The 23457-nt window shown below is 61.8% G+C and overlaps 1 protein-coding gene across 1 annotated transcript in view; it reads left to right on the top strand.

Annotated features, from left to right (window-relative positions):
* SCP2 (sterol carrier protein 2) overlaps nucleotides 1-23457 on the top strand; it is a 47880-nt gene that overhangs the window by 5807 nt on the left and 18616 nt on the right. The window lies entirely within an intron of this gene.

Raw genomic sequence — 23457 nt, 5'->3', positions numbered from 1 at the left:
ATGTATGACCCTCCGCTGCTGCCCCTGGGGGGGGGGATCATGTATGACCCTCCGCTGCTGCCCCTGGGGGGGGGACATGTATGACCCTCCGCTGCTGCCCCTGGGGGGGGGACATGTATGACCCTCCGCTGCTGCCCCTGGGGGGGGGACATGTATGACCCTCCGCTGCTGCCCCTGGGGGGGGGACATGTATGACCCTCCGCTGCTGCCCCTGGGGGGGGGACATGTATGACCCTCCGCTGCTGCCCCTGGGGGGGGGACATGTATGACCCTCCGCTGCTGCCCCTGGGGGGGGGGACATGTATGACCCTCCGCTGCTGCCCCTGGGGGGGGGACATGTATGACCCTCCGCTGCTGCCCCTGGGGGGGGGGATCATGTATGACCCTCCGCTGCTGCCCCTGGGGGGGGGGGACATGTATGACCCTCCGCTGCTGCCCCTGGGGGGGGGACATGTATGACCCTCCGCTGCTGCCCCTGGGGGGGGGGACATGTATGACCCTCCGCTGCTGCCCCTGGGGGGGGGGACATGTATGACCCTCCGCTGCTGCCCCTGGGGGGGGGGACATGTATGACCCTCCGCTGCTGCCCCTGGGGGGGGACATGTATGACCCTCCGCTGCTGCCCCTGGGGGGGGGACATGTATGACCCTCCGCTGCTGCCCCTGGGGGGGGGGATCATGTATGACCCTCCGCTGCTGCCCCTGGGGGGGGGGACATGTATGACCCTCCGCTGCTGCCCCTGGGGGGGGGGATCATGTATGACCCTCCGCTGCTGCCCCTGGGGGGGGGGACATGTATGACCCTCCGCTGCTGCCCCTGGGGGGGGGATCATGTATGACCCTCCGCTGCTGCCCCTGGGGGGGGGGACATGTATGACCCTCCGCTGCTGCCCCTGGGGGGGGACATGTATGACCCTCCGCTGCTGCCCCTGGGGGGGGGACATGTATGACCCTCCGCTGCTGCCCCTGGGGGGGGGACATGTATGACCCTCCGCTGCTGCCCCTGGGGGGGGGACATGTATGACCCTCCGCTGCTGCCCCTGGGGGGGGACATGTATGACCCTCCGCTGCTGCCCCTGGGGGGGGGACATGTATGACCCTCCGCTGCTGCCCCTGGGGGGGGGACATGTATGACCCTCTGCTGCTGCCCCTGGGGGGGGGACATGTATGACCCTCTGCTGCTGCCCATGGGGGGGGGGGGACATGTATGACCCTCCGCTGCTGCCCCTGGGGGGGGGGACATGTATGACCCTCTGCTGCTGCCCATGGGGGGGGGACATGTATGACCCTCCGCTGCTGCCCATGGGGGGGGGGGGGGGGACATGTATGACCCGGTCATACAGCAGCCGCTCCTAGTTACCCCTGCCCCCTCCGTATTCTTCGGTCACACAGCAGCCGCTCCTAGTTACCCCTGCCCCCTCCGTATTCTCCGGTCACACAGCAGCCGCTCCTAGTTACCCCTGCCCCCTCTGTATTCTCCGGTCACACAGCAGCCGCTCCTAGTTACCCCTGCCCCCTCCGTATTCTCCGGTCATACAGCAGCCGCTCCTAGTTACCCCTGCCCCCTCTGTATTCTCCGGTCACACAGCAGCCGCTCCTAGTTACCCCTGCCCCCTCCGTATTCTCCGGTCACACAGCAGCCGCTCCTAGTTACCCCTGCCCCCTCTGTATTCTCCGGTCACACAGCAGCCGCTCCTAGTTACCCCTGCCCCCTCCGTATTCTCCGGTCATACAGCAGCCGCTCCTAGTTACCCCTGCCCCCTCTGTATTCTCCGGTCACACAGCAGCCGCTCCTAGTTACCCCTGCCCCCTCCGTATTCTCCGGTCACACAGCAGCCGCTCCTAGTTACCCCTGCCCCCTCCGTATTCTCCGGTCATACAGCAGCCGCTCCTAGTTACCCCTGCCCCCTCTGTATTCTCCGGTCACACAGCAGCCGCTCCTAGTTACCCCTGCCCCCTCCGTATTCTCCGGTCACACAGCAGCCGCTCCTAGTTACCCCTGCCCCCTCCGTATTCTCCGGTCATACAGCAGCCGCTCCTAGTTACCCCTGCCCCCTCTGTATTCTCCGGTCACACAGCAGCCGCTCCTAGTTACCCCTGCCCCCTCTGTATTCTCTGGTCACACAGCAGCCGCTCCTAGTTACCCCTGCCCCCAGGGATCCGTATTCTCTGGTCACACAGCAGCCGCTCCTAGTTACCCCTGCCCCCTCCGTATTCTTCGGTCATACAGCAGCCGCTCCTAGTTACCCCTGCCCCCTCTGTATTCTCCGGTCATACAGCAGCCGCTCCTAGTTACCCCTGCCCCCTCCGTATTCTCCGGTCATACAGCAGCCGCTCCTAGTTACCCCTGCCCCCTCCGTATTCTCCGGTCACACAGCAGCCGCTCCTAGTTACCCCTGCCCCCTCCGTATTCTCCGGTCATACAGCAGCCGCTCCTTGTTACCCCTGCCCCCTCCGTATTCTCTGGTCACACAGCAGCCGCTCCTAGTTACCCCTGCCCCCTCCGTATTCTCCGGTCATACAGCAGCCGCTCCTTGTTACCCCTGCCCCCTCCGTATTCTCCGGTCATACAGCAGCCGCTCCTAGTTACCCCTGCCCCCTCCGTATTCTCCGGTCACACAGCAGCCGCTCCTAGTTACCCCTGCCCCCTCTGTATTCTCCGGTCACACAGCAGCCGCTCCTAGTTACCCCTGCCCCCTCCGTATTCTCCGGTCACACAGCAGCCGCTCCTAGTTACCCCTGCCCCCTCTGTATTCTCCGGTCACACAGAAGCCGCTCCTAGTTACCCCTGCCCCCAGGGATCCGTATTCTCCGGTCACACAGCAGCCGCTCCTAGTTACCCCTGCCCCCAGGGATCTGTATTCTCCGGTCACACAGCAGCCGCTCCTAGTTACCCCTGCCCCCAGGGATCCGTATTCTCCGGTCACACAGCAGCCGCTCCTAGTTACCCCTGCCCCCTCCGTATTCTCCGGTCACACAGCAGCCGCTCCTAGTTACCCCTGCCCCCTCTGTATTCTCCGGTCACACAGCAGTCGCTCCTAGTTACCCCTGCCCCCAGGGATCTGTATTCTCCGGTCACACAGCAGCCGCTCCTAGTTACCCCTGCCCCCTCTGTATTCTCCGGTCACACAGCAGCCTCTCCTAGTTACCCCTGCCCCCTCCGTATTCTCCGGTCATACAGCAGCCGCTCCTTGTTACCCCTGCCCCCTCCGTATTCTTCGGTCACACAGCAGCCGCTCCTAGTTACCCCTGCCCCCTCCGTATTCTCCGGTCACACAGCAGCCGCTCCTTGTTACCCCTGCCCCCTCTGTATTCTCCGGTCACACAGCAGCCGCTCCTAGTTACCCCTGCCCCCTCCGTATTCTCCGGTCACACAGCAGCCGCTCCTAGTTACCCCTGCCCCCTCTGTATTCTCCGGTCACACAGCAGCCGCTCCTAGTTACCCCTGCCCCCAGGGATCCGTATTCTCCGGTCACACAGCAGCCGCTCCTAGTTACCCCTGCCCCCTCCGTATTCTCCGGTCACACAGCAGCCGCTCCTCGTTACCCCTGCCCCCTCCGTATTCTCCGGTCACACAGCAGCCGCTCCTAGTTACCCCTGCCCCCTCCGTATTCTCCGGTCACACAGCAGCCGCTCCTAGTTACCCCTGCCCCCAGGGATCCATATTCTCCGGTCACACAGCAGCCGCTCCTAGTTACCCCTGCCCCCTCTGTATTCTCCGGTCACACAGCAGCCGCTCCTAGTTACCCCTGCCCCCTCTGTATTCTCCGGTCACACAGCAGCCGCTCCTAGTTACCCCTGCCCCCTCTGTATTCTCCGGTCATACAGCAGCCGCTCCTAGTTACCCCTGCCCCCTCCGTATTCTCCGGTCACACAGCAGCCGCTCCTAGTTACCCCTGCCCCCTCCGTATTCTCCGGTCACACAGCAGCCTCTCCTAGTTACCCCTGCCCCCAGGGATCTGTATTCTCCGGTCACACAGCAGCCGCTCCTAGTTACCCCTGCCCCCTCTGTATTCTCCGGTCACACAGCAGCCGCTCCTAGTTACCCCTGCCCCCTCTGTATTCTCCGGTCACACAGCAGCCGCTCCTAGTTACCCCTGCCCCCTCCGTATTCTCCGGTCACACAGCAGCCGCTCCTAGTTACCCCTGCCCCCTCTGTATTCTCCGGTCACACAGCAGCCGCTCCTAGTTACCCCTGCCCCCAGGGATCCGTATTCTCCGGTCACACAGCAGCCGCTCCTAGTTACCCCTGCCCCCAGGGATCTGTATTCTCCGGTCACACAGCAGCCGCTCCTAGTTACCCCTGCCCCCTCTGTATTCTCCGGTCACACAGCAGCCGCTCCTAGTTACCCCAGCCCCCTCCGTATTCTCCGGTCATACAGCAGCCTCTCCTAGTTACCCCTGCCCCCTCCGTATTCTCCGGTCACACAGCAGCCGCTCCTAGTTACCCCTGCCCCCTCTGTATTCTCCGGTCATACAGCAGCCGCTCCTAGTTACCCCTGCCCCCAGGGATCCGTATTCTCCGGTCACACAGCAGCCGCTCCTAGTTACCCCTGCCCCCTCTGTATTCTCCGGTCATACAGCAGCCGCTCCTAGTTACCCCTGCCCCCAGGGATCCATATTCTCCGGTCACACAGCAGCCGCTCCTAGTTACCCCTGCCCCCTCTGTATTCTCCGGTCACACAGCAGCCGCTCCTAGTTACCCCTGCCCCCTCCGTATTCTCTGGTCATACAGCAGCCGCTCCTAGTTACCCCTGCCCCCTCTGTATTCTCCGGTCACACAGCAGCCGCTCCTAGTTACCCCTGCCCCCAGGGATCTGTATTCTCCGGTCATACAGCAGCCGCTCCTAGTTACCCCTGCCCCCTCCGTATTCTCCGGTCACACAGCAGCCGCTCCTAGTTACCCCTGCCCCCCAGGGATCCGTATTCTCCGGTCACACAGCAGCCGCTCCTAGTTACCCCTGCCCCCTCCGTATTCTCCGGTCACACAGCAGCCGCTCCTAGTTACCCCTGCCCCCTCCGTATTCTCCGGTCACACAGCAGCCGCTCCTAGTTACCCCTGCCCCCAGGGATCCGTATTCTCCGGTCACACAGCAGCCGCTCCTAGTTACCCCTGCCCCCTCTGTATTCTCCGGTCATACAGCAGCCGCTCCTAGTTACCCCTGCCCCCTCCGTATTCTCTGGTCACACAGCAGCCGCTCCTAGTTACCCCTGCCCCCAGGGATCCATATTCTCCGGTCACACAGCAGCCGCTCCTAGTTACCCCTGCCCCCTCCGTATTCTCCGGTCATACAGCAGCCGCTCCTAGTTACCCCTGCCCCATCTGTATTCTCCGGTCACACAGCAGCCTCTCCTAGTTACCCCTGCCCCCTCCGTATTCTCCGGTCACACAGCAGCCGCTCCTAGTTACCCCTGCCCCCTCTGTATTCTCCGGTCATACAGCAGCCGCTCCTAGTTACCCCTGCCCCCTCCGTATTCTCCGGTCACACAGCAGCCTCTCCTAGTTACCCCTGCCCCCTCCGTATTCTCCGGTCACACAGCAGCCGCTCCTAGTTACCCCTGCCCCCTCCGTATTCTCCGGTCACACAGCAGCCGCTCCTAGTTACCCCTGCCCCCAGGGATCTGTATTCTCCGGTCACACAGCAGCCGCTCCTAGTTACCCCTGCCCCCTCCGTATTCTCCGGTCACACAGCAGCCTCTCCTAGTTACCCCTGCCCCCAGGGATCCGTATTCTCCGGTCACACAGCAGCCGCTCCTAGTTACCCCTGCCCCCAGGGATCTGTATTCTCCGGTCACACAGCAGCCGCTCCTAGTTACCCCTGCCCCCTCTGTATTCTCCGGTCATACAGCAGCCGCTCCTAGTTACCCCTGCCCCCAGGGATCTGTATTCTCCGGTCACACAGCAGCCGCTCCTAGTTACCCCTGCCCCCAGGGATCCGTATTCTCCGGTCACACAGCAGCCGCTCCTAGTTACCCCTGCCCCCTCCGTATTCTCCGGTCACACAGCAGCCGCTCCTAGTTACCCCTGCCCCCTCTGTATTCTCCGGTCACACAGCAGCCGCTCCTAGTTACCCCTGCCCCCTCCGTATTCTCCGGTCATACAGCAGCCGCTCCTAGTTACCCCTGCCCCCAGGGATCCGTATTCTCCGGTCACACAGCAGCCGCTCCTAGTTACCCCTGCCCCCAGGGATCTGTATTCTCCGGTCACACAGCAGCCGCTCCTAGTTACCCCTGCCCCCTCCGTATTCTCCGGTCACACAGCAGCCGCTCCTAGTTACCCCTGCCCCCTCCGTATTCTCCGGTCACACAGCAGCCGCTCCTAGTTACCCCTGCCCCCTCTGTATTCTCCGGTCATACAGCAGCCGCTCCTAGTTACCCCTGCCCCCAGGGATCCGTATTCTCCGGTCATACAGCAGCCGCTCCTAGTTACCCCTGCCCCCAGGGATCCATATTCTCCGGTCATACAGCAGCCGCTCCTAGTTACCCCTGCCCCCAGGGATCCGTATTCTCCGGTCACACAGCAGCCGCTCCTAGTTACCCCTGCCCCCAGGGATCCATATTCTCCGGTCATACAGCAGCCTCTCCTAGTTACCCCTGCCCCCTCTGTATTCTCCGGTCACACAGCAGCTGCTCCTAGTTACCCCTGCCCCCTCTGTATTCTCCGGTCACACAGCAGCCGCTCCTAGTTACCCCTGCCCCCAGGGATCCGTATTCTCCGGTCACACAGCAGCCGCTCCTAGTTACCCCTGCCCCCTCCGTATTCTCCGGTCACACAGCAGCCGCTCCTAGTTACCCCTGCCCCCCAGGGATCCATATTCTCCGGTCACACAGCAGCCGCTCCTAGTTACCCCTGCCCCCTCTGTATTCTCCGGTCATACAGCAGTCTCTCCTAGTTACCCCTGCCCCCTCCGTATTCTCTGGTCATACAGCAGCCGCTCCTAGTTACCCCTGCCCCCTCTGTATTCTCCGGTCACACAGCAGCCGCTCCTAGTTACCCCTGCCCCCTCCGTATTCTCCGGTCATACAGCAGCCTCTCCTAGTTACCCCTGCCCCCTCTGTATTCTCCGGTCATACAGCAGCCGCTCCTAATTACCCCTGCCCCCTCCGTATTCTCCGGTCACACAGCAGCCGCTCCTAGTTACCCCTGCCCCCTCCGTATTCTCCGGTCACACAGCAGCCGCTCCTAGTTACCCCTGCCCCCTCCGTATTCTCCGGTCACACAGCAGCCGCTCCTAGTTACCCCTGCCCCCTCCGTATTCTCCGGTCACACAGCAGCCGCTCCTAGTTACCCCTGCCCCCTCCGTATTCTCCGGTCATACAGCAGCCGCTCCTAGTTACCCCTGCCCCCTCCGTATTCTCCGGTCATACAGCAGCCGCTCCTAGTTACCCCTGCCCCCTCCGTATTCTCCGGTCACACAGCAGCCGCTCCTAGTTACCCCTGCCCCCTCCGTATTCTCCGGTCACACAGCAGCCGCTCCTAGTTACCCCTGCCCCCTCTGTATTCTCCGGTCACACAGCAGCCGCTCCTAGTTACCCCTGCCCCCTCTGTATTCTCCGGTCACACAGCAGCCGCTCCTAGTTACCCCTGCCCCCTCCGTATTCTCCGGTCACACAGCAGCCGCTCCTAGTTACCCCTGCCCCCTCCGTATTCTCCGGTCATACAGCAGCCTCTCCTAGTTACCCCTGCCCCCTCTGTATTCTCCGGTCACACAGCAGCCGCTCCTAGTTACCCCTGCCCCCTCCGTATTCTCCGGTCACACAGCAGCCGCTCCTAGTTACCCCTGCCCCCAGGGATCCATATTCTCCGGTCATACAGCAGCCGCTCCTAGTTACCCCTGCCCCCTCCGTATTCTCCGGTCACACAGCAGCCGCTCCTAGTTACCCCTGCCCCCAGGGATCCATATTCTCCGGTCACACAGCAGCCTCTCCTAGTTACTCCTGCCCCCTCTGTATTCTCCGGTCACACAGCAGCCGCTCCTAGTTACCCCTGCCCCCTCCGTATTCTCCGGTCACACAGCAGCCGCTCTTAGTTACCCCTGCCCCCTCCGTATTCTCCGGTCACACAGCAGCCGCTCCTAGTTACCCCTGCCCCCAGGGATCCGTATTCTCCGGTCACACAGCAGCCGCTCCTAGTTACCCCTGCCCCCTCTGTATTCTCCGGTCATACAGCAGCCGCTCCTAGTTACCCCTGCCCCCTCCGTATTCTCCGGTCACACAGCAGCCGCTCCTAGTTACCCCTGCCCCCTCTGTATTCTCCGGTCATACAGCAGCCGCTCCTTGTTACCCCTGCCCCCAGGGATCCGTATTCTCCGGTCACACAGCAGCCGCTCCTAGTTACCCCTGCCCCCTCTGTATTCTCCGGTCATACAGCAGCCGCTCCTAGTTACCCCTGCCCCCTCCGTATTCTCCGGTCACACAGCAGCCGCTCCTAGTTACCCCTGCCCCCAGGGATCCGTATTCTCCGGTCACACAGCAGCCGCTCCTAGTTACCCCTGCCCCCTCCGTATTCTCCGGTCACACAGCAGCCGCTCCTAGTTAAACCTGCCCCCTCTGTATTCTCCTGTCACACAGCAGCCTCTCCTAGTTACCCCTGCCCCCAGGGATCCGTATTCTCCGGTCACACAGCAGCCGCTCCTAGTTACCCCTGCCCCCCAGGGATCCGTATTCTCCGGTCACACAGCAGCCGCTCCTAGTTACCCCTGCCCCCAGGGATCCGTATTCTCCGGTCACACAGCAGCCGCTCCTAGTTACCCCTGCCCCCAGGGATCTGTATTCTCCGGTCACACAGCAGCCGCTCCTAGTTACCCCTGCCCCCAGGGATCTGTATTCTCCGGTCACACAGCAGCCTCTCCTAGTTACCCCTGCCCCCAGGGATCCGTATTCTCCGGTCACACAGCAGCCGCTCCTAGTTACCCCTGCCCCCAGGGATCTGTATTCTCCGGTCACACAGCAGCCGCTCCTAGTTACCCCTGCCCCCTCTGTATTCTCCGGTCATACAGCAGCCGCTCCTAGTTACCCCTGCCCCCTCCGTATTCTCCGGTCACACAGCAGCCGCTCCTAGTTACCCCTGCCCCCTCTGTATTCTCCGGTCATACAGCAGCCGCTCCTTGTTACCCCTGCCCCCAGGGATCCGTATTCTCCGGTCACACAGCAGCCGCTCCTAGTTACCCCTGCCCCCTCTGTATTCTCCGGTCATACAGCAGCCGCTCCTAGTTACCCCTGCCCCCAGGGATCCGTATTCTCCGGTCACACAGCAGCCGCTCCTAGTTACCCCTGCCCCCTCCGTATTCTCCGGTCACACAGCAGCCGCTCCTAGTTACCCCTGCCCCCTCCGTATTCTCCGGTCACACAGCAGCCGCTCCTAGTTACCCCTGCCCCCAGGGATCCGTATTCTCCGGTCACACAGCAGCCGCTCCTAGTTACCCCTGCCCCCTCCGTATTCTCCGGTCACACAGCAGCCGCTCCTAGTTAAACCTGCCCCCTCTGTATTCTCCTGTCACACAGCAGCCTCTCCTAGTTACCCCTGCCCCCAGGGATCCGTATTCTCCGGTCACACAGCAGCCGCTCCTAGTTACCCCTGCCCCCAGGGATCCGTATTCTCCGGTCACACAGCAGCCGCTCCTAGTTACCCCTGCCCCCAGGGATCTGTATTCTCCGGTCACACAGCAGCCGCTCCTAGTTACCCCTGCCCCCAGGGATCTGTATTCTCCGGTCACACAGCAGCCTCTCCTAGTTACCCCTGCCCCCAGGGATCCGTATTCTCCGGTCACACAGCAGCCGCTCCTAGTTACCCCTGCCCCCAGGGATCTGTATTCTCCGGTCACACAGCAGCCGCTCCTAGTTACCCCTGCCCCCTCCGTATTCTCCGGTCACACAGCAGCCTCTCCTAGTTACCCCTGCCCCCTCCGTATTCTCCGGTCACACAGCAGCCGCTCCTAGTTACCCCTGCCCCCTCTGTATTCTCCGGTCACACAGCAGCCGCTCCTAGTTACCCCTGCCCCCTCCGTATTCTCCGGTCACACAGCAGCCGCTCCTAGTTACCCCTGCCCCCTCCGTATTCTCCGGTCATACAGCAGCCTCTCCTAGTTACCCCTGCCCCCTCCGTATTCTCCGGTCACACAGCAGCCGCTCCTAGTTACCCCTGCCCCCTCTGTATTCTCCGGTCATACAGCAGCCGCTCCTAGTTACCCCTGCCCCCTCCGTATTCTCCGGTCATACAGCAGCCGCTCCTAGTTACCCCTGCCCCCTCCGTATTCTCCGGTCATACAGCAGCCGCTCCTAGTTACCCCTGCCCCCAGGGATCCATATTCTCCGGTCATACAGCAGCCGCTCCTAGTTACCCCTGCCCCCAGCGATCCGTATTCTCCGGTCACACAGCAGCCGCTCCTAGTTACCCCTGCCCCCCAGGGATCCGTATTCTCCGGTCACACAGCAGCCGCTCCTAGTTACCCCTGCCCCCAGGGATCCGTATTCTCTGGTCACACAGCAGCCGCTCCTAGTTACCCCTGCCCCCTCTGTATTCTCCGGTCACACAGCAGCCGCTCCTAGTTACCCCTGCCCCCAGGGATCCGTATTCTCTGGTCACACAGCAGCCGCTCCTAGTTACCCCTGCCCCCTCTGTATTCTCCGGTCACACAGCAGCCGCTCCTAGTTACCCCTGCCCCCAGGGATCCGTATTCTCTGGTCACACAGCAGCCGCTCCTAGTTACCCCTGCCCCCTCTGTATTCTCCGGTCACACAGCAGCCGCTCCTAGTTACCCCTGCCCCCAGGGATCCATATTCTCCGGTCACACAGCAGCCGCTCCTAGTTACCCCTGCCCCCTCCGTATTCTCCGGTCACACAGCAGCCGCTCCTAGTTACCCCTGCCCCCTCTGTATTCTCCGGTCACACAGCAGCCGCTCCTAGTTACCCCTGCCCCCTCTGTATTCTCCGGTCACACAGCAGCCGCTCCTAGTTACCCCTGCCCCCTCCGTATTCTCCGGTCACACAGCAGCCGCTCCTAGTTACCCCTGCCCCCTCTGTATTCTCCGGTCACACAGCAGCCGCTCCTAGTTACCCCTGCCCCCTCTGTATTCTCCGGTCACACAGCAGCCGCTCCTAGTTACCCCTGCCCCCTCCGTATTCTCCGGTCATACAGCAGCCGCTCCTAGTTACCCCTGCCCCCTCCGTATTCTCTGGTCACACAGCAGCCGCTCCTAGTTACCCCTGCCCCCTCCGTATTCTCCGGTCACACAGCAGCCGCTCCTAGTTACCCCTGCCCCCTCTGTATTCTCCGGTCACACAGCAGCCTCTTCTAGTTACCCCTGCCCCCAGGGATCCGTATTCTCCGGTCACACAGCAGCCTCTCCTAGTTACCCCTGCCCCCTCTGTATTCTCCGGTCACACAGCAGCCGCTCCTAGTTACCCCTGCCCCCTCTGTATTCTCCGGTCACACAGCAGCCGCTCCTAGTTACCCCTGCCCCCTCCGTATTCTCTGGTCACACAGCAGCCGCTCCTAGTTACCCCTGCCCCCTCCGTATTCTCCGGTCACACAGCAGCCGCTCCTAGTTACCCCTGCCCCCTCTGTATTCTCCGGTCACACAGCAGCCGCTCCTAGTTACCCCTGCCCCCTCCGTATTCTCCGGTCACACAGCAGCCGCTCCTAGTTACCCCTGCCCCCTCCGTATTCTCCGGTCACACAGCAGCCGCTCCTAGTTACCCCTGCCCCCTCTGTATTCTCCGGTCACACAGCAGCCGCTCCTAGTTACCCCTGCCCCCTCTGTATTCTCCGGTCACACAGCAGCCGCTCCTAGTTACCCCTGCCCCCTCTGTATTCTCCGGTCACACAGCAGCCGCTCCTAGTTACCCCTGCCCCCAGGGATCTGTATTCTCCGGTCACACAGCAGCCGCTCCTAGTTACCCCTGCCCCCAGGGATCCATATTCTCCGGTCACACAGCAGCCGCTCCTAGTTACCCCTGCCCCCTCCGTATTCTCTGGTCACACAGCAGCCGCTCCTAGTTACCCCTGCCCCCTCTGTATTCTCCGGTCACACAGCAGCCGCTCCTAGTTACCCCTGCCCCCTCCGTATTCTCCGGTCACACAGCAGCCTCTCCTAGTTACCCCTGCCCCCTCTGTATTCTCCGGTCACACAGCAGCCGCTCCTAGTTACCCCTGCCCCCTCCGTATTCTCCGGTCACACAGCAGCCGCTCCTAGTTACCCCTGCCCCCTCCGTATTCTCCGGTCACACAGCAGCCGCTCCTAGTTACCCCTGCCCCCTCTGTATTCTCCGGTCACACAGCAGCCGCTCCTAGTTACCCCTGCCCCCTCCGTATTCTCCCGTCACACAGCAGCCTCTCCTAGTTACCCCTGCCCCCTCCGTATTCTCCCGTCACACAGCAGCCGCTCCTAGTTACCCCTGCCCCCTCTGTATTCTCTGGTCATACAGCAGCCGCTCCTAGTTACCCCTGCCCCCTCCGTATTCTCTGGTCATACAGCAGCCGCTCCTAGTTACCCCTGCCCCCTCCGTATTCTCCGGTCACACAGCAGCCGCTCCTAGTTACCCCTGCCCCCTCCGTATTCTCCGGTCACACAGCAGCCGCTCCTAGTTACCCCTGCCCCCAGGGATCTGTATTCTCCGGTCATACAGCAGCCGCTCCTTGTTACCCCTGCCCCCTCTGTATTCTCCGGTCATACAGCAGCCGCTCCTAGTTACCCCTGCCCCCTCCGTATTCTCCGGTCACACAGCAGCCGCTCCTAGTTACCCCTGCCCCCTCCGTATTCTCCGGTCATACAGCAGCCGCTCCTAGTTACCCCTGCCCCCTCCGTATTCTCTGGTCACACAGCAGCCGCTCCTAGTTACCCCTGCCCCCTCTGTATTCTCCGGTCACACAGCAGCCGCTCCTAGTTACCCCTGCCCCCAGGGATCCGTATTCTCTGGTCACACAGCAGCCGCTCCTAGTTACCCCTGCCCCCAGGGATCTGTATTCTCTGGTCACACAGCAGCCGCTCCTAGTTACCCCTGCCCCCTCCATATTCTCCGGTCATACAGCAGCCGCTCCTAGTTACCCCTGCCCCCTCCGTATTCTCCGGTCACACAGCAGCCGCTCCTAGTTACCCCTGCCCCTCCGTATTCTCCGGTCATACAGCAGCCGCTCCTAGTTACCCCTGCCCCCTCCGTATTCTCCGGTCATACAGCAGCCGCTCCTAGTTACCCCTGCCCCCTCCGTATTCTCCGGTCACACAGCAGCCGCTCCTAGTTACCCCTGCCCCCTCCGTATTCTCCGGTCATACAGCAGCCGCTCCTAGTTACCCCTGCCCCCTCTGTATTCTCCGGTCACACAGCAGCCGCTCCTAGTTACCCCTGCCCCCAGGGATCCGTATTCTCCGGTCACACAGCAGCCTCTCCTAGTTACCCCTGCCCCCTCCGTATTCTCCGGTCACACAGCAGCCGCTCCTAGTTACCCCTGCCCCCTCCGTATTCTCCGGTCATACAGCAGCCGCTCCTAGTTACCCCTGCCCCCTCCGTATTCTCCGGTCACACAGCAGCCGCTCCTAGTTACCCCTGCCCCCAGGGATCTGTATTCTCCGGTCACACAGCAGCCTCTCCTAGTTACCCCTGCCCCCTCTGTATTCTCCGGTCACACAGCAGCCGCTCCTAGTTACCCCTGCCCCCTCTGTATTCTCCGGTCACACAGCAGCCGCTCCTAGTTACCCCTGCCCCCTCTGTATTCTCCGGTCACACAGCAGCCGCTCCTAGTTACCCCTGCCCCCTCCGTATTCTCCGGTCACACAGCAGCCGCTCCTAGTTACCCCTGCCCCCTCCGTATTCTCCGGTCATACAGCAGCCGCTCCTAGTTACCCCTGCCCCCTCCGTATTCTCTGGTCACACAGCAGCCGCTCCTAGTTACCCCTGCCCCCTCCGTATTCTCCGGTCACACAGCAGCCGCTCCTAGTTACCCCTGCCCCCAGGGATCCGTATTCTCCGGTCATACAGCAGCCGCTCCTAGTTACCCCTGCCCCCTCTGTATTCTCCGGTCACACAGCAGCCGCTCCTAGTTACCCCTGCCCCCTCTGTATTCTCTGGTCACACAGCAGCCGCTCCTAGTTACCCCTGCCCCCTCTGTATTCTCCGGTCACACAGCAGCCTCTCCTAGTTACCCCTGCCCCCTCCGTATTCTCCGGTCACACAGCAGCCGCTCCTAGTTACCCCTGCCCCCTCCGTATTCTCCGGTCACACAGCAGCCGCTCCTTGTTACCCCTGCCCCCTCCGTATTCTCTGGTCATACAGCAGCCGCTCCTAGTTACCCCTGCCCCCTCCGTATTCTCTGGTCATACAGCAGCCGCTCCTAGTTACCCCTGCCCCCTCCGTATTCTCTGGTCATACAGCAGCCGCTCCTAGTTACCCCTGCCCCCTCCGTATTCTCTGGTCATACAGCAGCCGCTCCTAGTTACCCCTGCCCCCAGGGATCTGTATTCTCTGGTCACACAGCAGCCGCTCCTAGTTACCCCTGCCCCCTCCGTATTCTCCGGTCACACAGCAGCCGCTCCTAGTTACCCCTGCCCCCTCCGTATTCTCCGGTCACACAGCAGCCGCTCCTAGTTACCCCTGCCCCCTCTGTATTCTCCGGTCATACAGCAGCCGCTCCTAGTTACCCCTGCCCCCTCCGTATTCTCCGTTCACACAGCAGCCGCTCCTAGTTACCCCTGCCCCCTCCGTATTCTCCGGTCATACAGCAGCCGCTCCTAGTTACCCCTGCCCCCTCCGTATTCTCCGGTCATACAGCAGCCGCTCCTAGTTACCCCTGCCCCCTCTGTATTCTCCGGTCACACAGCAGCCTCTCCTAGTTACCCCTGCCCCCTCTGTATTCTCCGGTCACACAGCAGCCGCTCCTAGTTACCCCTGCCCCCTCCGTATTCTCCGGTCATACAGCAGCCGCTCCTAGTTACCCCTGCCCCCTCCGTATTCTCCGGTCATACAGCAGCCGCTCCTAGTTACCCCTGCCCCCTCTGTATTCTCCGGTCACACAGCAGCCTCTCCTAGTTACCCCTGCCCCCTCTGTATTCTCCGGTCACACAGCAGCCGCTCCTAGTTACCCCTGCCCCCAGGGATCCATATTCTCCGGTCACACAGCAGCCGCTCCTAGTTACCCCTGCCCCCTCTGTATTCTCCGGTCACACAGCAGCCGCTCCTAGTTACCCCTGCCCCCAGGGATCCGTATTCTCCGGTCATACAGCAGCCGCTCCTAGTTACCCCTGCCCCCTCTGTATTCTCCGGTCACACAGCAGCCGCTCCTAGTTACCCCTGCCCCCTCCGTATTCTCCGGTCACACAGCAGCCGCTCCTAGTTACCCCTGCCCCCTCCGTATTCTCCGGTCACACAGCAGCCGCTCCTAGTTACCCCTGCCCCCAGGGATCTGTATTCTCCGGTCACACAGCAGCCGCTCCTAGTTACCCCTGCCCCCTCCGTATTCTCCGGTCATACAGCAGCCGCTCCTAGTTACCCCTGCCCCCTCCGTATTCTCCGGTCACACAGCAGCCGCTCCTAGTTACCCCTGCCCCCTCCGTATTCTCCGGTCATACAGCAGCCGCTCCTAGTTACCCCTGCCCCCTCCGTATTCTCCGGTCATACAGCAGCCGCTCCTAGTTACCCCTGCCCCCTCTGTATTCTCCGGTCACACAGCAGCCTCTCCTAGTTACCCCTGCCCCCTCTGTATTCTCCGGTCACACAGCAGCCGCTCCTAGTTACCCCTGCCCCCTCCGTATTCTCCGGTCACACAGCAGCCGCTCCTAGTTACCCCTGCCCCCTCTGTATTCTCCGGTCACACAGCAGCCGCTCCTAGTTACCCCTGCCCCCTCTGTATTCTCCGGTCACACAGCAGCCTCTCCTAGTTACCCCTGCCCCCAGGGATCCGTATTCTCCGGTCACACAGCAGCCGCTCCTAGTTACCCCTGCCCCCAGGGATCCATATTCTCCGGTCATACAGCAGCCGCTCCTAGTTACCCCTGCCCCCAGGGATCCGTATTCTCCGGTCATACAGCAGCCGCTCCTAGTTACCCCTGCCCCCAGGGATCCATATTCTCCGGTCACACAGCAGCCGCTCCTAGTTACCCCTGCCCCCTCTGTATTCTCCGGTCACACAGCAGCCGCTCCTAGTTACCCCTGCCCCCTCCGTATTCTCCGGTCACACAGCAGCCGCTCCTAGTTACCCCTGCCCCCTCCGTATTCTCCGGTCACACAGCAGCCGCTCCTAGTTACCCCTGCCCCCTCCGTATTCTCCGGTCACACAGCAGCCGCTCCTAGTTACCCCTGCCCCCTCCGTATTCTCCGGTCACACAGCAGCCGCTCCTAGTTACCCCTGCCCCCTCCGTATTCTCCGGTCACACAGCAGCCGCTCCTAGTTACCCCTGCCCCCTCTGTATTCTCTGGTCATACAGCAGCCGCTCCTAGTTACCCCTGCCCCCTCCGTATTCTCTGGTCATACAGCAGCCGCTCCTAGTTACCCCTGCCCCCAGGGATCTGTATTCTCCGGTCATACAGCAGCCGCTCCTTGTTACCCCTGCCCCCTCTGTATTCTCCGGTCATACAGCAGCCGCTCCTAGTTACCCCTGCCCCCTCCGTATTCTCCGGTCACACAGCAGCCGCTCCTAGTTACCCCTGCCCCCTCCGTATTCTCCGGTCATACAGCAGCCGCTCCTAGTTACCCCTGCCCCCAGGGATCTGTATTCTCCGGTCACACAGCAGCCGCTCCTAGTTACCCCTGCCCCCTCCGTATTCTCCGGTCATACAGCAGCCGCTCCTAGTTACCCCTGCCCCCTCCGTATTCTCCGGTCACACAGCAGCCGCTCCTAGTTACCCCTGCCCCCTCCGTATTCTCCGGTCATACAGCAGCCGCTCCTAGTTACCCCTGCCCCCTCCGTATTCTCCGGTCATACAGCAGCCGCTCCTAGTTACCCCTGCCCCCTCTGTATTCTCCGGTCACACAGCAGCCGCTCCTAGTTACCCCTGCCCCCTCCGTATTCTCCGGTCACACAGCAGCCTCTCCTAGTTACCCCTGCCCCCAGGGATCCATATTCTCCGGTCATACAGCAGCCGCTCCTAGTTACCCCTGCCCCCAGGGATCCATATTCTCCGGTCACACAGCAGCCGCTCCTAGTTACCCCTGCCCCCTCCGTATTCTCCGGTCACACAGCAGCCGCTCCTAGTTACCCCTGCCCCCTCTGTATTCTCCGGTCACACAGCAGCCGCTCCTAGTTACCCCTGCCCCCTCCGTATTCTCCGGTCACACAGCAGCCGCTCCTAGTTACCCCTGCCCCCTCCGTATTCTCCGGTCATACAGCAGTCTCTCCTAGTTACCCCTGCCCCCTCCGTATTCTCCGGTCACACAGCAGCCGCTCCTAGTTACCCCTGCCCCCTCCGTATTCTCCGGTCACACAGCAGCCGCTCCTAGTTACCCCTGCCCCCTCCGTATTCTCCGGTCATACAGCAGTCTCTCCTAGTTACCCCTGCCCCCTCCGTATTCTCCGGTCACACAGCAGCCGCTCCTAGTTACCCCTGCCCCCTCCGTATTCTCCGGTCACACAGCAGCCGCTCCTAGTTACCCCTGCCCCCTCTGTATTCTCCGGTCATACAGCAGCCGCTCCTAGTTACCCCTGCCCCCTCTGTATTCTCCGGTCACACAGCAGCTGCTCCTAGTTACCCCTGCCCCCTCTGTATTCTCCGGTCACACAGCAGCCGCTCCTAGTTACCCCTGCCCCCTCCGTATTCTCCGGTCACACAGCAGCCGCTCCTAGTTACCCCTGCCCCCTCTGTATTCTCCGGTCACACAGCAGCCTCTCCTAGTTACCCCTGCCCCCTCCGTATTCTCCGGTCACACAGCAGCCGCTCCTAGTTACCCCTGCCCCCTCCGTATTCTCCGGTCACACAGCAGCCGCTCCTAGTTACCCCTGCCCCCTCTGTATTCTCCGGTCACACAGCAGCCTCTCCTAGTTACCCCTGCCCCCTCCGTATTCTCCGATCATACAGCAGCCGCTCCTAGTTACCCCTGCCCCCTCTGTATTCTCCGGTCACACAGCAGCCGCTCCTAGTTACCCCTGCCCCCTCCGTATTCTCCGGTCACACAGCAGCCTCTCCTAGTTACCCCTGCCCCCAGGGATCCGTATTCTCCGGTCACACAGCAGCCGCTCCTAGTTACCCCTGCCCCCTCCGTATTCTCCGGTCATACAGCAGCCGCTCCTAGTTACCCCTGCCCCCTCTGTATTCTCCGGTCACACAGCAGCCGCTCCTAGTTACCCCTGCCCCCAGGGATCTGTATTCTCCGGTCACACAGCAGCCGCTCCTAGTTACCCCTGCCCCCTCTGTATTCTCCGGTCATACAGCAGCCGCTCCTAGTTACCCCTGCCCCCTCCGTATTCTCTGGTCACACAGCAGCTGCTCCTAGTTACCCCTGCCCCCTCCGTATTCTCCGGTCATACAGCAGCCGCTCCTAGTTACCCCTGCCCCCTCCGTATTCTCCGGTCACACAGCAGCCGCTCCTAGTTACCCCTGCCCCCTCCGTATTCTCCGGTCACACAGCAGCCGCTCCTAGTTACCCCTGCCCCCAGGGATCCGTATTCTCCGGTCATACAGCAGCCGCTCCTAGTTACCCCTGCCCCCTCTGTATTCTCCGGTCATACAGCAGCCGCTCCTAGTTACCCCTGCCCCCTCCGTATTCTCCGGTCACACAGCAGCCTCTCCTAGTTACCCCTGCCCCCTCCGTATTCTCCGGTCACACAGCAGCCGCTCCTAGTTACCCCTGCCCCCAGGGATCCGTATTCTCCGGTCATACAGCAGCCGCTCCTAGTTACCCCTGCCCCCTCCGTATTCTCCGGTCACACAGCAGCCTCTCCTAGTTACCCCTGCCCCCAGGGATCCGTATTCTCCGGTCATACAGCAGCCTCTCCTAGTTACCCCTGCCCCCTCCGTATTCTCCGGTCACACAGCAGCCGCTCCTAGTTACCCCTGCCCCCTCCGTATTCTCCGGTCACACAGCAGCCGCTCCTAGTTACCCCTGCCCCCTCCGTATTCTCCGGTCACACAGCAGCCGCTCCTAGTTACCCCTGCCCCCTCCGTATTCTCCGGTCATACAGCAGCCGCTCCTAGTTACCCCTGCCCCCTCCGTATTCTCCGGTCACACAGCAGCCGCTCCTAGTTACCCCTGCCCCCTCCGTATTCTCCGGTCACACAGCAGCCGCTCCTAGTTACCCCTGCCCCCTCCGTATTCTCCGGTCACACAGCAGCCGCTCCTAGTTACCCCTGCCCCCTCCGTATTCTCCGGTCATACAGCAGCCGCTCCTAGTTACCCCTGCCCCCTCCGTATTCTCCGGTCATACAGCAGCCGCTCCTAGTTACCCCTGCCCCCTCCGTATTCTCCGGTCACACAGCAGCCGCTCCTAGTTACCCCTGCCCCCTCCGTATTCTCCGGTCATACAGCAGCCTCTCCTAGTTACCCCTGCCCCCTCTGTATTCTCCGGTCACACAGCAGCCGCTCCTAGTTACCCCTGCCCCCTCCGTATTCTCCGGTCACACAGCAGCCGCTCCTAGTTACCCCTGCCCCCTCTGTATTCTCCGGTCACACAGCAGCCGCTCCTAGTTACCCCTGCCCCCTCCGTATTCTCCGGTCATACAGCAGCCGCTCCTAGTTACCCCTGCCCCCTCCGTATTCTCCGGTCACACAGCAGTCTCTCCTAGTTACCCCTGCACCCAGGGATCCGTATTCTCCGGTCACACAGCAGCCGCTCCTAGTTACCCCTGCCCCCTCCGTATTCTCCGGTCACACAGCAGCCGCTCCTAGTTACCCCTGCCCCCTCTGTATTCTCCGGTCACACAGCAGCCGCTCCTAGTTACCCCTGCCCCCTCCGTATTCTCCGGTCATACAGCAGCCGCTCCTAGTTACCCCTGCCCCCTCTGTATTCTCCGGTCACACAGCAGCTGCTCCTAGTTACCCCTGCCCCCTCTGTATTCTCCGGTCACACAGCAGCCGCTCCTAGTTACCCCTGCCCCCTCTGTATTCTCCGGTCATACAGCAGCCGCTCCTAGTTACCCCTGCCCCCAGGGATCCATATTCTCCGGTCACACAGCAGCCGCTCCTAGTTACCCCTGCCCCCTCTGTATTCTCCGGTCACACAGCAGTCTCTCCTAGTTACCCCTGCCCCCTCCGTATTCTCCGGTCATACAGCAGTCTCTCCTAGTTACCCCTGCCCCCTCCGTATTCTCCGGTCACACAGCAGCCGCTCCTAGTTACCCCTGCCCCCAGGGATCCGTATTCTCTGGTCACACAGCAGCCTCTCCTAGTTACCCCTGCCCCCTCCGTATTCTCCGGTCACACAGCAGCCTCTCCTAGTTACCCCTGCCCCCTCTGTATTCTCCGGTCACACAGCAGCCGCTCCTAGTTACCCCTGCCCCCTCCGTATTCTCTGGTCATACAGCAGCCGCTCCTAGTTACCCCTGCCCCCTCTGTATTCTCCGGTCACACAGCAGCCGCTCCTAGTTACCCCTGCCCCCTCTGTATTCTCCGGTCATACAGCAGCCGCTCCTAGTTACCCCTGCCCCCAGGGATCCGTATTCTCCGGTCACACAGCAGCCGCTCCTAGTTACCCCTGCCCCCTCTGTATTCTCCGGTCACACAGCAGCCGCTCCTAGTTACCCCTGCCCCCAGGGATCCGTATTCTCCGGTCACACAGCAGCCGCTCCTAGTTACCCCTGCCCCCTCCGTATTCTCCGGTCACACAGCAGCCGCTCCTAGTTACCCCTGCCCCCAGGGATCCGTATTCTCCGGTCACACAGCAGCCTCTCCTAGTTACCCCTGCCCCCTCCGTATTCTCCGGTCATACAGCAGTCTCTCCTAGTTACCCCTGCCCCCTCCGTATTCTCCGGTCACACAGCAGCCGCTCCTAGTTACCCCTGCCCCCTCCGTATTCTCCGGTCACATAGCAGCCGCTCCTAGTTACCCCTGCCCCCTCCGTATTCTCCGGTCATACAGCAGCCGCTCCTAGTTACCCCTGCCCCCTCCGTATTCTCCGGTCATACAGCAGTCTCTCCTAGTTACCCCTGCCCCCTCCGTATTCTCCGGTCATACAGCAGCCTCTCCTAGTTACCCCTGCCCCCTCTGTATTCTCCGGTCATACAGCAGCCGCTCCTAGTTACCCCTGCCCCCTCCGTATTCTCCGGTCACACAGCAGCCGCTCCTAGTTACCCCTGCCCCCAGGGATCCGTATTCTCCGGTCACATAGCAGCCGCTCCTAGTTACCCCTGCCCCCTCCGTATTCTCCGGGTCACACAGCAGCCGCTCCTAGTTACCCCTGCCCCCTCTGTATTCTCCGGGTCACACAGCAGCCGCTCCTAGTTACCCCTGCCCCCAGGGATCCGTATTCTCCGGTCACACAGCAGCCGCTCCTAGTTACCCCTGCCCCCTCCGTATTCTCCGGTCACACAGCAGCCTCTCCTAGTTACCCCTGCCCCCTCCGTATTCTCCGGTCATACAGCAGTCTCTCCTAGTTACCCCTGCCCCCTCCGTATTCTCCGGTCATACAGCAGCCTCTCCTAGTTACCCCTGCCCCCTCTGTATTCTCCGGTCACACAGCAGCCTCTCCTAGTTACCCCTGCCCCCTCCGTATTCTCCGGTCACACAGCAGCCGCTCCTAGTTACCCCTGCCCCCTCCGTATTCTCCGGTCATACAGCAGCCTCTCCTAGTTACCCCTGCCCCCAGGGATCCGTATTCTCCGGTCACACAGCAGCCGCTCCTAGTTACCCCTGCCCCCTCCGTATTCTCCGGTCACGCAGCAGCCGCTCCTAGTTACCCCTGCCCCCTCCGTATTCTCCGGTCATACAGCAGCCGCTCCTAGTTACCCCTGCCCCCTCCGTATTCTCCGGTCATACAGCAGTCTCTCCTAGTTACCCCTGCCCCCTCCGTATTCTCCGGTCACACAGCAGCCGCTCCTAGTTACCCCTGCCCCCAGGGATCCGTATTCTCCGGTCACACAGCAGCCGCTCCTAGTTACCCCTGCCCCCTCCGTATTCTCCGGTCACACAGCAGCCGCTCCTAGTTACCCCTGCCCCCAGGGATCCATATTCTCCGGTCATACAGCAGCCGCTCCTAGTTACCCCTGCCCCCTCTGTATTCTCCGGTCACACAGCAGCCGCTCCTAGTTACCCCTGCCCCCTCCGTATTCTCCGGTCATACAGCAGCCGCTCCTAGTTACCCCTGCCCCCTCCGTATTCTCCGGTCATACAGCAGCCGCTCCTAGTTACCCCTGCCCCCTCCGTATTCTCCGGTCACACAGCAGCCGCTCCTTGTTACCCTGCCCCCAGGGATCCATATTCTCCGGTCATACAGCAGCCGCTCCTAGTTACCCCTGCCCCCTCTGTATTCTCCGGTCACACAGCAGCCGCTCCTAGTTACCCCTGCCCCCAGGGATCCATATTCTCCGGTCACACAGCAGCCGCTCCTAGTTACCCCTGCCCCCTCCGTATTCTCCGGTCACACAGCAGCCGCTCCTAGTTACCCCTGCCCCCTCTGTATTCTCCGGTCACACAGCAGCCGCTCCTAGTTACCCCTGCCCCCTCTGTATTCTACGGTCACACAGCAGCCGCTCCTAGTTACCCCTGCCCCCTCCGTATTCTCCGGTCACACAGCAGCCGCTCCTAGTTACCCCTGCCCCCTCTGTATTCTCCGGTCACACAGCAGCCGCTCCTAGTTACCCCTGCCCCCTCTGTATTCTCCGGTCACACAGCAGCCGCTCCTAGTTACCCCTGCCCCCTCTGTATTCTCCGGTCACACAGCAGCCGCTCCTAGTTACCCCTGCCCCCAGGGATCCGTATTCTCCGGTCACACAGCAGCCGCTCCTAGTTACCCCTGCCCCCAGGGATCCGTATTCTCCGGTCACACAGCAGCCGCTCCTAGTTACCCCTGCCCCCAGGGATCTGTATTCTCCGGTCACACAGCAGCCTCTCCTAGTTACCCCTGCCCCCTCCGTATTCTCCGGTCACACAGCAGCCGCTCCTAGTTACCCCTGCCCCCTCTGTATTCTCCGGTCATACAGCAGCCGCTCCTAGTTACCCCTGCCCCCTCCGTATTCTCTGGTCACACAGCAGCCGCTCCTAGTTACCCCTGCCCCCTCTGTATTCTCCGGTCACACAGCAGCCGCTCCTAGTTACCCCTGCCCCCTCCGTATTCTCCGGTCATACAGCAGCCGCTCCTAGTTACCCCTGCCCCCTCCGTATTCTCCGGTCACACAGCAGCCGCTCCTAGTTACCCCTGCCCCCTCTGTATTCTCCGGTCATACAGCAGCCGCTCCTAGTTACCCCTGCCCCCAGGGATCCGTATTCTCCGGTCACACAGCAGCCGCTCCTAGTTACCCCTGCCCCCAGGGATCCATATTCTCCGGTCACACAGCAGCCGCTCCTAGTTACCCCTGCCCCCTCCGTATTCTCCGGTCACA

This window comes from Engystomops pustulosus, chromosome 10 (genome assembly GCF_040894005.1).
Source record: "Engystomops pustulosus chromosome 10, aEngPut4.maternal, whole genome shotgun sequence".
In the NCBI taxonomy this organism is placed as follows: domain Eukaryota; kingdom Metazoa; phylum Chordata; class Amphibia; order Anura; family Leptodactylidae; genus Engystomops; species Engystomops pustulosus.
This window is presented reverse-complemented; position numbering and strand designations above follow the sequence as displayed.